Here is an 8,432-nt window from a genome sequence, read left to right on the forward strand (position 1 = left end):
TGCCCCAACCTAGTCTGACCACCATGTCTGCTCTGCACCTAAACTCGAGGCTTCCACCACACCTACAACCATCCACAGGTCCCCACTTCTACCATCCAATTTAATACACAGGTTTCTTACATCTTCCTCTGGGGTCTAGCCTGGTGAACATCCCAGAGCTCCCCATCCACATCTTTCTACAACATACCAGATTTAGCCTGGGTCCAACAACCTAGTCTGGCCTTTCCTCCCTTCATTGCGAAGGAGCTCTAGCCTGCCTGTTACCCCAAACTGCACACATTACATCCAACCTTTCCACTCGGATACTCACACTTCAGGCTTTGAACACAAACCCCCTCTAACCACCTAACTCAACAAACCACCCACATCTTCTCTTCTAAAAACTCAGAACCAACAAACTCCACATTCACCAATCTCATCTCAGGAAAACAACAATATGAAAGGCCAAACCAGTAACTTCTTCCCAGTCCTGTAGAAACACTTGCCAATGAGAATTACCTAGATGAACTCCAGAACACAGAAGTTAAAGAACAATCATAAACCTCTTCTAAGAATTCAAGGAATTTAAAGAAACAAAGAAACAACTCCTGAAATCAAGGAGAAAGAACTTCAGGCCTGGGTGATGGCCAAGAAAACACAAACATAAGGCTGATAGAAATAACCAACACAATCCAAGACTTGGGAGTGGAATTCCATCAGGTGACAGAAACACTGAAAAGGACTCAAGCTGAAGTGAAGCCAACGACATAGACCAGATCTTCAACCAAATCATAAGAAAAAACTTCCCCAAACTAAGGAAAAACACACCCATACAACTATAAGAAACACACAGAACACAGAATAGACAAGACCAGAAAAGAAAATCTCCACAGCATTTCATAGCTAAAGCACTAAGCATACATTAAAAAGAAAGTGTATTGAAAGCTTCCAGAGAAGGAGAAAATGGAAGGGAGAAATGCTGTAATTACTTATATGTATATTATATTTATATGTGCATATATTATATACACTATACATTATATGTGTTTTATAAATGTATATTATATGCATGTGATTATATTATATGTAATTACATTATATACAGGGACAGAAGCAGGAGTGATCAGGTGAGAGGGGAACACGGGATGGAAGGAGAGAATGCAGGGAGAAATGGCTGGAATTGGGGGCTTCTGGGGGAGGCCATTTGGAAACCTAGTGCAGTGGAATCTTCCTGGAATCTGTGATCTTTGTGAGGACTCCTAGTAATGAGGGATACAGATTCTCACCTGGCCGTCTCTTGTAGCCAGACAAGGCTTCCAGTGGCAGGACTGAGTTAAATTCAGTTGAGTTGCTGGCCAAGAGGGCCCAGTGGAGATCTACAAACAACCTAGGCTGATGCTAGGACAGAGGGTTGCTATCCTCAAACTGAAATGGGGCCCCATGGCCAAGGAGAACATCTATACAGCTCATTGATTGTGGATAAGTTGAGAGGAAGCTTGCTTGGAGTCTTCATTCCTATGTTCTAGGTTTTTTTGATGAGGGAAGATTCTTTGCAGGATACCAACAGGGAAACATGGACACAAACCCAGCCACAAAACCTTTGATCAACAATCTGCTCTGCCTACAAGATGCAGAACTTGTGGGAGTAGCCAACCAATGTCTGATTTAACTTGAGGCCCACTCCACAATAGGTAGCCCATGCCTAACACTGCTTGGATGGCCAGGAACTGAAAGACAAGATAGCTCAGTGACCTAGAATAGAACCAAAGGTAAATGGTCTTAAAACAAATCAATGAAATTATTCCTAATGGTATTCTGCTATATTCATAGATTGGTTCCTTGTCCAGTCGTCATCAAAGAGGCTTCCCTTGACAGATGGGAGTGGATGCAGAAATCCACAGCCAATTAGGTGGACAGAGAGTCTAAATCAGAGGTCTCCATCAGATCCCCCCTCTTGGAACTCAGGTAAGCCTGAGAGAGGAGAAAAGGTTAAGGGGTCAGAGGAGATGGAGGACACTAGGAGAACACGGGCCACTGAATCATCTAAGCAGTGTGTATATGGGTGCGCAGAGAGTGAAGTATCAAGCATGGGGCCTGCATAGGTCTTCGCCAAGTTCTCTGTATATATGTTCTGGCTGTTAGTTTGGGATTACTTGTGGGACTCCTAACTGTGGGGAATGGTGTGTCTCTGACTCTTTTGCCTGTACTTGGGACTCTTTTCCTCATGTTGGCTGCCTTGTACATCTTCTGTGTGAGGTCTTTTGCCTTGTCTTGCTGCATTTTGTTCTGTCCTGTTTAGTTGTTGTCTCTTGGAGACTTGCTATTTTCTCATAGGAAACGGAGGGGAAGTAGATCTGGGAGGGAGGAGAGGGGAAACTGTGGTTGAGATATATCATATAAGGAAGAATCCATCTTCAATAAAAAATGTAAATCAGGGAAAACAACTGCAAGAATTAAAGAAGGATAGTGAACAGAGAAATGTGATAATTATAGTCTCAATTTTTTTAATTTAAAAAATTAACTTTTTTTTTAAAGAAAAAGATAGACTAACTTTTTCAAGCTACTTAATCTGAAAGAATAAGATACTTAGATTATGACTAGTCTGTGAATTCCAGCCCTTTCTTATGATAGTTTTTCTCAGCAGATTGGTCCCATTTTGTTTGTACATCTATGTACACTTACGCAATCCTAAGTGATATTTCAGGTTTTTTATCTACCTGGTATGACATGAAATAGAAATTACACTGGACTGTCTAAAAGATACAGAAAGCTTATAACACCCATTAAAAACATAGGATTGCTATGTTTTTTTTTTAAATCTACAAAACATAATTTGGAGACAAACAAGGAAATAACTATAAATTGTACCAATATTATAAATTAGGAGGTTATTGTTTGTTGCATTAGTCATTCAGCTCTCCATGACAATAACAAACATCGAGACAATCAGCTTACAAAAGACAGAGGTTGGGGCTGGAGAGATGGCTCAGAGGTTAAGAGCACTGGCTGCTCTTCCAGAGGTTCTGAGTTCAATTCCCAGCAACTACATGGTGGTTCATGACCATTTATAATGAGATTTGGTGTCTTCTTCTAGTGTGCAGGCATACATGTAGGCAGAATATTGTATATATAATAACTAAATTTTAAAAAATAAAAACAAAGGACAGAGGTCATTTGGGCTCACTATTTTGGAAGTTCTACTCCAAGGTTGGCCTTGTTTTAAATCTGTAATAAGATAATGTATTATGTTTATGCATAACGGGGCAAAATAGCTTGTATGGACAATGTGATCACCAATGTTGACTATCAACCTGGCGGGACTTACAATCACCAGTGAGTTAATGCTCTGGGCATTTCTGTAAGGAATTACTTAAATTAGGTTAATTAAGGTAGAAAAATCCCACCCTAAATCTGATCTTCCTAGGCAAGAGTCTTAGAGTGGACTAGAAGGAGACACTGAGCCCAACCCAAGGATTCAATTGGTTTCTACTTCCTGACTGAGACTGCAGCAGCCATCTCTTGCTCCTGATGCAGTCGGCATCTTCCCTGAGAAGATGGACTGTACCTCCCTGCCCAGAACAATAAATCAAAATAAACTTTTCCTCTCTTAAGTTCTTTCCACTAGGCATTTTGTGGCAACAACATACAAGCCAAGAAGGAAGAGGAGGGGAATGGGCTAGGATCATACCATGCCCATCCAGGGCACACACCAATGACCTAAAACCCCCCCTACTAAGCCTTAAAGGAAATGCTCTTAAAATTCCAGCACCTCCCAACGGAATCTGGGAACCGAGGCTTTGAGAGACATTTTACATGGAAAATGCAGCAGTCTATGAGTGTTCCAAATGGGTTAGGTTATCGTTTGTATTTTAGTATCTATTTTTCCATTATTTACTCGTAATCCTGCTTTTTAAAAAGACTTTGGATGGCAGGCATGGTGGCTCATTACTGTCATCCCAGTGCTTCTGAAGCTCAGGCAACAAGATCACCAAGAATTCAAGCTCAGACTGAGACAATGGATTCCAAAACAATATGAACTAAGTCTCAAAACAACCTTTGGGAATTGTAGTTTCATACTATATACACCTGGGAGTAAATTTAGGTGCTAAATATAGTGTTTTTGAAGTCATTTAAATTTTTTACCTACTTCTCAGACTGAATATTTAAGTATCCTACGGAAATATTCTGTTTTCCACCAGTATATCTCATTCTCTTTCCTGTAGGAAAATGAGAAGCTAGGTGGGGTTCTTCCAGCTCTTAGCTGACACTTTAAAAAAGTAAGTTTATTTCCAAGAGCTGTAGACTGAGACTTCTAGATCTCTTCCTGTTCATAAGGGCCTGTGCTATTGTCTCCAAAAAGCCAGACAGCACACAACAACACTGAGAAATCCTACCTGCCATTCAAGACTCACCCCAGTTATCACTCGATAGTTCTTCTAGGCACAATTACTTGCTTGGTTAAGTAGGCTCTAGTGTTTTGTTTATGCCCTTGTAACAATGGCCACTGTGGGAATTTATACATGTATCCATTTGTCTTCTCCATTGGTTCTGCCATGCCTTACTAATCATGTGCTGTGACTAATCACAAGTGTACAGTAACTCTTGTGAATGAAAGAATAAATGAATGATTAGATAAATAAATACTTGGTTTGGGGTTTACATAAGGCTTAACGATTTGCAAAACCAGGGCATCATCAGCTCCCTTCAGAGCCTAAGGTTCTAATGCACAATGCCACACAGCACCTACTGCCACTTAGATTAAACCCAGGAACTTGAGAGGTATTTAAAGCTTAAGGATTTTTTCCCTAACAATTTTCACTTTTATGCACAGCCCAAAAATTTTAGAATTCTAATAACTATCCAGAATATCTGTCAAACACTCAGATGTAGTAGTTTTTCTTCCTTCCCTTCCAGGTTCTTACTTCACTACCAAGAACAAAGTGCATGGCTCACTGAGGGTGAGTGAAGCAAAGAGAATTCTATTTACTTGGAGTGACAACTCAGTAATGAAAAGCTGTCTGCATGACATCAGTGAGAATGGATGGCAGGCCAGAGCAGTAACAAGAAGAGAACAAAATCACCAGGAAAAAAGGCTGTATATATAAGCTCAAGGGGGCTCTGGTCGGCTGAGTATAAAAAGATAATGTCCTGGTTAGGGTTTCTATTGCTGTGATAAACACCATGACCAAAGCAACTTAAGGAGGAAGTGGTTTGTCTGGCTTACATGTCCCGGTCACAGTCCATCTTAGACAGAAGCTAAGGCAGGAAATTGGAAGCAGAAACCAAAGAGGAATGCTGTCTAGAGGCTTACTCAGCTTAGCTTTTTTTTTTTTTAATACAACCCAAAACCAACGGCCAGGGGTGGCCCCACTCACAGTTAACTGGGCCCCCCCCCCAACATCAGCCGTTAATTGAGAAAGTGCCCCATAGATTTGCCTATGGGCCAGTTAGGTGGAGTGTGTTTTAGTTAGGGTTTTACTGCTACGAAGAGACACCCTGACCACAGCAACTTTTTTTTTTTTTTTTCGAGACAGGGTTTCTCTGTGTAGCCCTGGCTGTCCTGGAACTCACTCTGTAGACCAGGCTGGCCTCGAACTCAGAAATCTACCTGCCTCTGCCTCCCAAGTGCTGGGATTAAAGGAGTGTGCCACCACTGCCACAGCAATTCTTATTAAAGATAATGTTTCAGTGGGGACGGCTTACAGTTTCAGAGGGTAAGTACATTACCATCATGATGGGAGCATGGCAGCATGCAGGCGGACATGGTGCTCTAAACAAGGAGCTCTACATCTTCATCCACAGGCAGCAGAAGGAGACTGACTTGAGCGTCACCGAGCACAGCTTGAACATATAAGACTTCAAAACCCACTTCCACAGTGACACACTTCTTCCAACAAGGCCATACCTTCTAATAGCGCCACTCCCCAAGGCCAAGCACTTAAATACATGAGTCCGTGGGGGCAATTCTTATTTAAAAAACAAAAAAACAAAAAAACAAAAAAACAGGAGAATTTTCTCAATTTACAGCTTCTCTTTCCAGATCCCCCTAGCTTGTTATAGAGTTGACAAAAGGAACCTATATAAATAAAAAGTTAAGAGTTAATCAGGGGATAGCCAAATGGGGGTAGTGTTAGGAAGAGGGCCACCAAAAGGGCTCTTGATTCCATCTGAAGACTGTTGCCTTTGCTGTTACAGTATCAGTGGGGACTCAACTGTCTGGACCATACGACACAAACAGTAGGCACCCTGTAGTTTTGAAGTCTCTTTTTCTACTGACTGCCATCATGGTAAGGGTATAGAGAGAGCCCTCTACTTCTGTCACTTCCAAAGGATAATATAACCACGGTGCCTATATAAAACACAACAGTTAGGCATGGTAACCATGCTAGATTCATAAAATTCCATCCAAAAAGGGAACATTATTATTTTTATATATTACTTTTAGTCAGTCTTGTACTTTATTGTCATTGTCGTCTCAGGCCTTGACTGCATATTTGCGCAGTGGGTACAGCCGCTCCTTCCGCTGCTGCTTCTTGGTCTTCAGCTTCTCTTCATGCTTGGTGAGCTGGCGTCGCATGGCTCTAGTCTTCTTGGGTCGCAGGTCCAGGGGCTTGTACTTCTTGCCCTTGTAGAATTTCCTGAGGTTTTCTTTTTGAGTCTGGTTAATGACAGTGTGGACACGGGCGATAGATTTGCGTACGACTAGTATCTTGGAGAGCTTGGACGCGGCGCCGCCTGTCACTTTTGCGACAGGAAGCTGGGAGAGTTCCACCTTCAGATCATCCAGTTGTTTCAACAGCTCCTCCTTCTTCTTGCCGCGCAGGTCCCGAGCCTTAATCTTGGCCATTGCTGCGTTGTTCACGGCTGAGGCCGCCTGGTTCGAGAGCAGGGAACATTATTTTTAAAGCACCACCAACACTTATACACAGATCTGCATGAAGGGCTATACATGCACTAACATTTAACACTAATAGAAAATTTGTAACTACATATACAAATTAGTGAGTCATCTGTAAATAGGAACTGAAGTTATGTGACTCCTTAGAGAGCTATTAGGTGAGATAGATTTTCATGGAGCTGAAACTAGGACTAATGAAATCCAAACTTAATGCTAAATGAGTATGAAAAAAAGAGATAAAGACATATAAAGCTTAAATGTGAGCATTAAGTGCCGTGAATTCACTGCTGACTGATGCGGAAGTTGTCGGAGGCATAAATGAAAGCAGGTGCCTAAGCTCATTTAATTTTTTTGTAGGCAGTAAATAGAAGGATTTTGTTTCATGATCCATTCAGTCAGTATGGTGGTTAGAAAGAAAATGTCTTCCATAAGCTCATAAGAAGCGGTACTACTAGGAGGTGTGGCCTTGCTGGAGTAGGTGTGGCTTTGTTGGAGGAAGTGTGTCACCAGAGGATGGGCTTTGAGGTCTCACATGCTCAAGACAGGCCAAGTGTCATTGTCTCTTCCTGCTGCCTACAGATCCAGATGTAGAACTCTCAGCTCCTCCAGTACTATATCTGCCTGCAAACCACCATGCTTCCCACCATAACGATAATGGACTAAACCTCTGAAACTATAAGTCAGCCTTAATTAAATGTTTTAGTTTATAAGAGTTACCATGATCATGCTGTCTCTTCACAGCAATAGAAATCCTCAATACTGTCCGTAGTTAGAGTTTAGATTATGTTAGAGAGTTGAGGTCATTGATATTTAGAGTTATTATTGCCGTGTGTGTGTGTGTGTGTGTGTGTGTGTGTGTGTGTGTATTAGTGGTGGTCATTACATTGTTGATCGTATTCTCAGAAGTGTTTTGTGTTTGATAATTATGAATTCATATTTCTTCAGTCTCTCTGTTATGCTCATTACTCTCTTCAGTCTGAAGTATTGTTAGTCAGGGTTTCATTGACATGAAGAGACACCATGACCACAGTAACTCTTATAAAGGAAAACATTTAATTGGTGCTGGCTTACAGTTTCAGAGATTTAGCCCATTATCATCATGGCAGGAAACATAGAAGCATGCAGATAGACATGGTGCTGGAGTTGCTGAGAGTTCTGCATCTTGATTCACAGGTAGCAGGTAGAGACTGTGTGCCCTATTAGGTGTAGCTTAAGCATGTAAGATGTCACTGCCCCTCTCCACAATGACACACTTCCTCCAACAAGGCCACACCTCCTAATAATGCCACTCCTTATGGGTCAAGCATTCAAACACATGATTCTATGAGGGCCATTCCTATCAAACTACCACAGTCATGGGAACTTTTTTCTTTCTCCTTCAATCATGGCAGATAGTTTTGCTGTATATAGTACTGTAGGTTAGCCATCATAGTTTTTTAGAACTTGGAATGCATTGTTCTTCCTTTCAAAGTTTCCACTGAGAAATCTGATGTTATTCTGCTGGTTTTCCTTTATATGTGATGAGTTTTTTCTCTTGCAACATTCAATATGCTGA

At 41.4% G+C, this 8,432-nt stretch overlaps 1 pseudogene; it reads right to left on the reverse strand.

Moving 5' to 3' along the window:
• Window positions 1-6,418: 6,418 nt before the first annotated feature.
• LOC114632728 lies at window positions 6,419-6,826 on the reverse strand (annotated as a pseudogene).
• Between the last annotated feature and the right edge of the window lie 1,606 nt (window positions 6,827-8,432).

This window comes from Grammomys surdaster, unplaced genomic scaffold (assembly GCF_004785775.1).
Source record: "Grammomys surdaster isolate TR1022 unplaced genomic scaffold, NIH_TR_1.0 97, whole genome shotgun sequence".
Classification (NCBI taxonomy): domain Eukaryota; kingdom Metazoa; phylum Chordata; class Mammalia; order Rodentia; family Muridae; genus Grammomys; species Grammomys surdaster.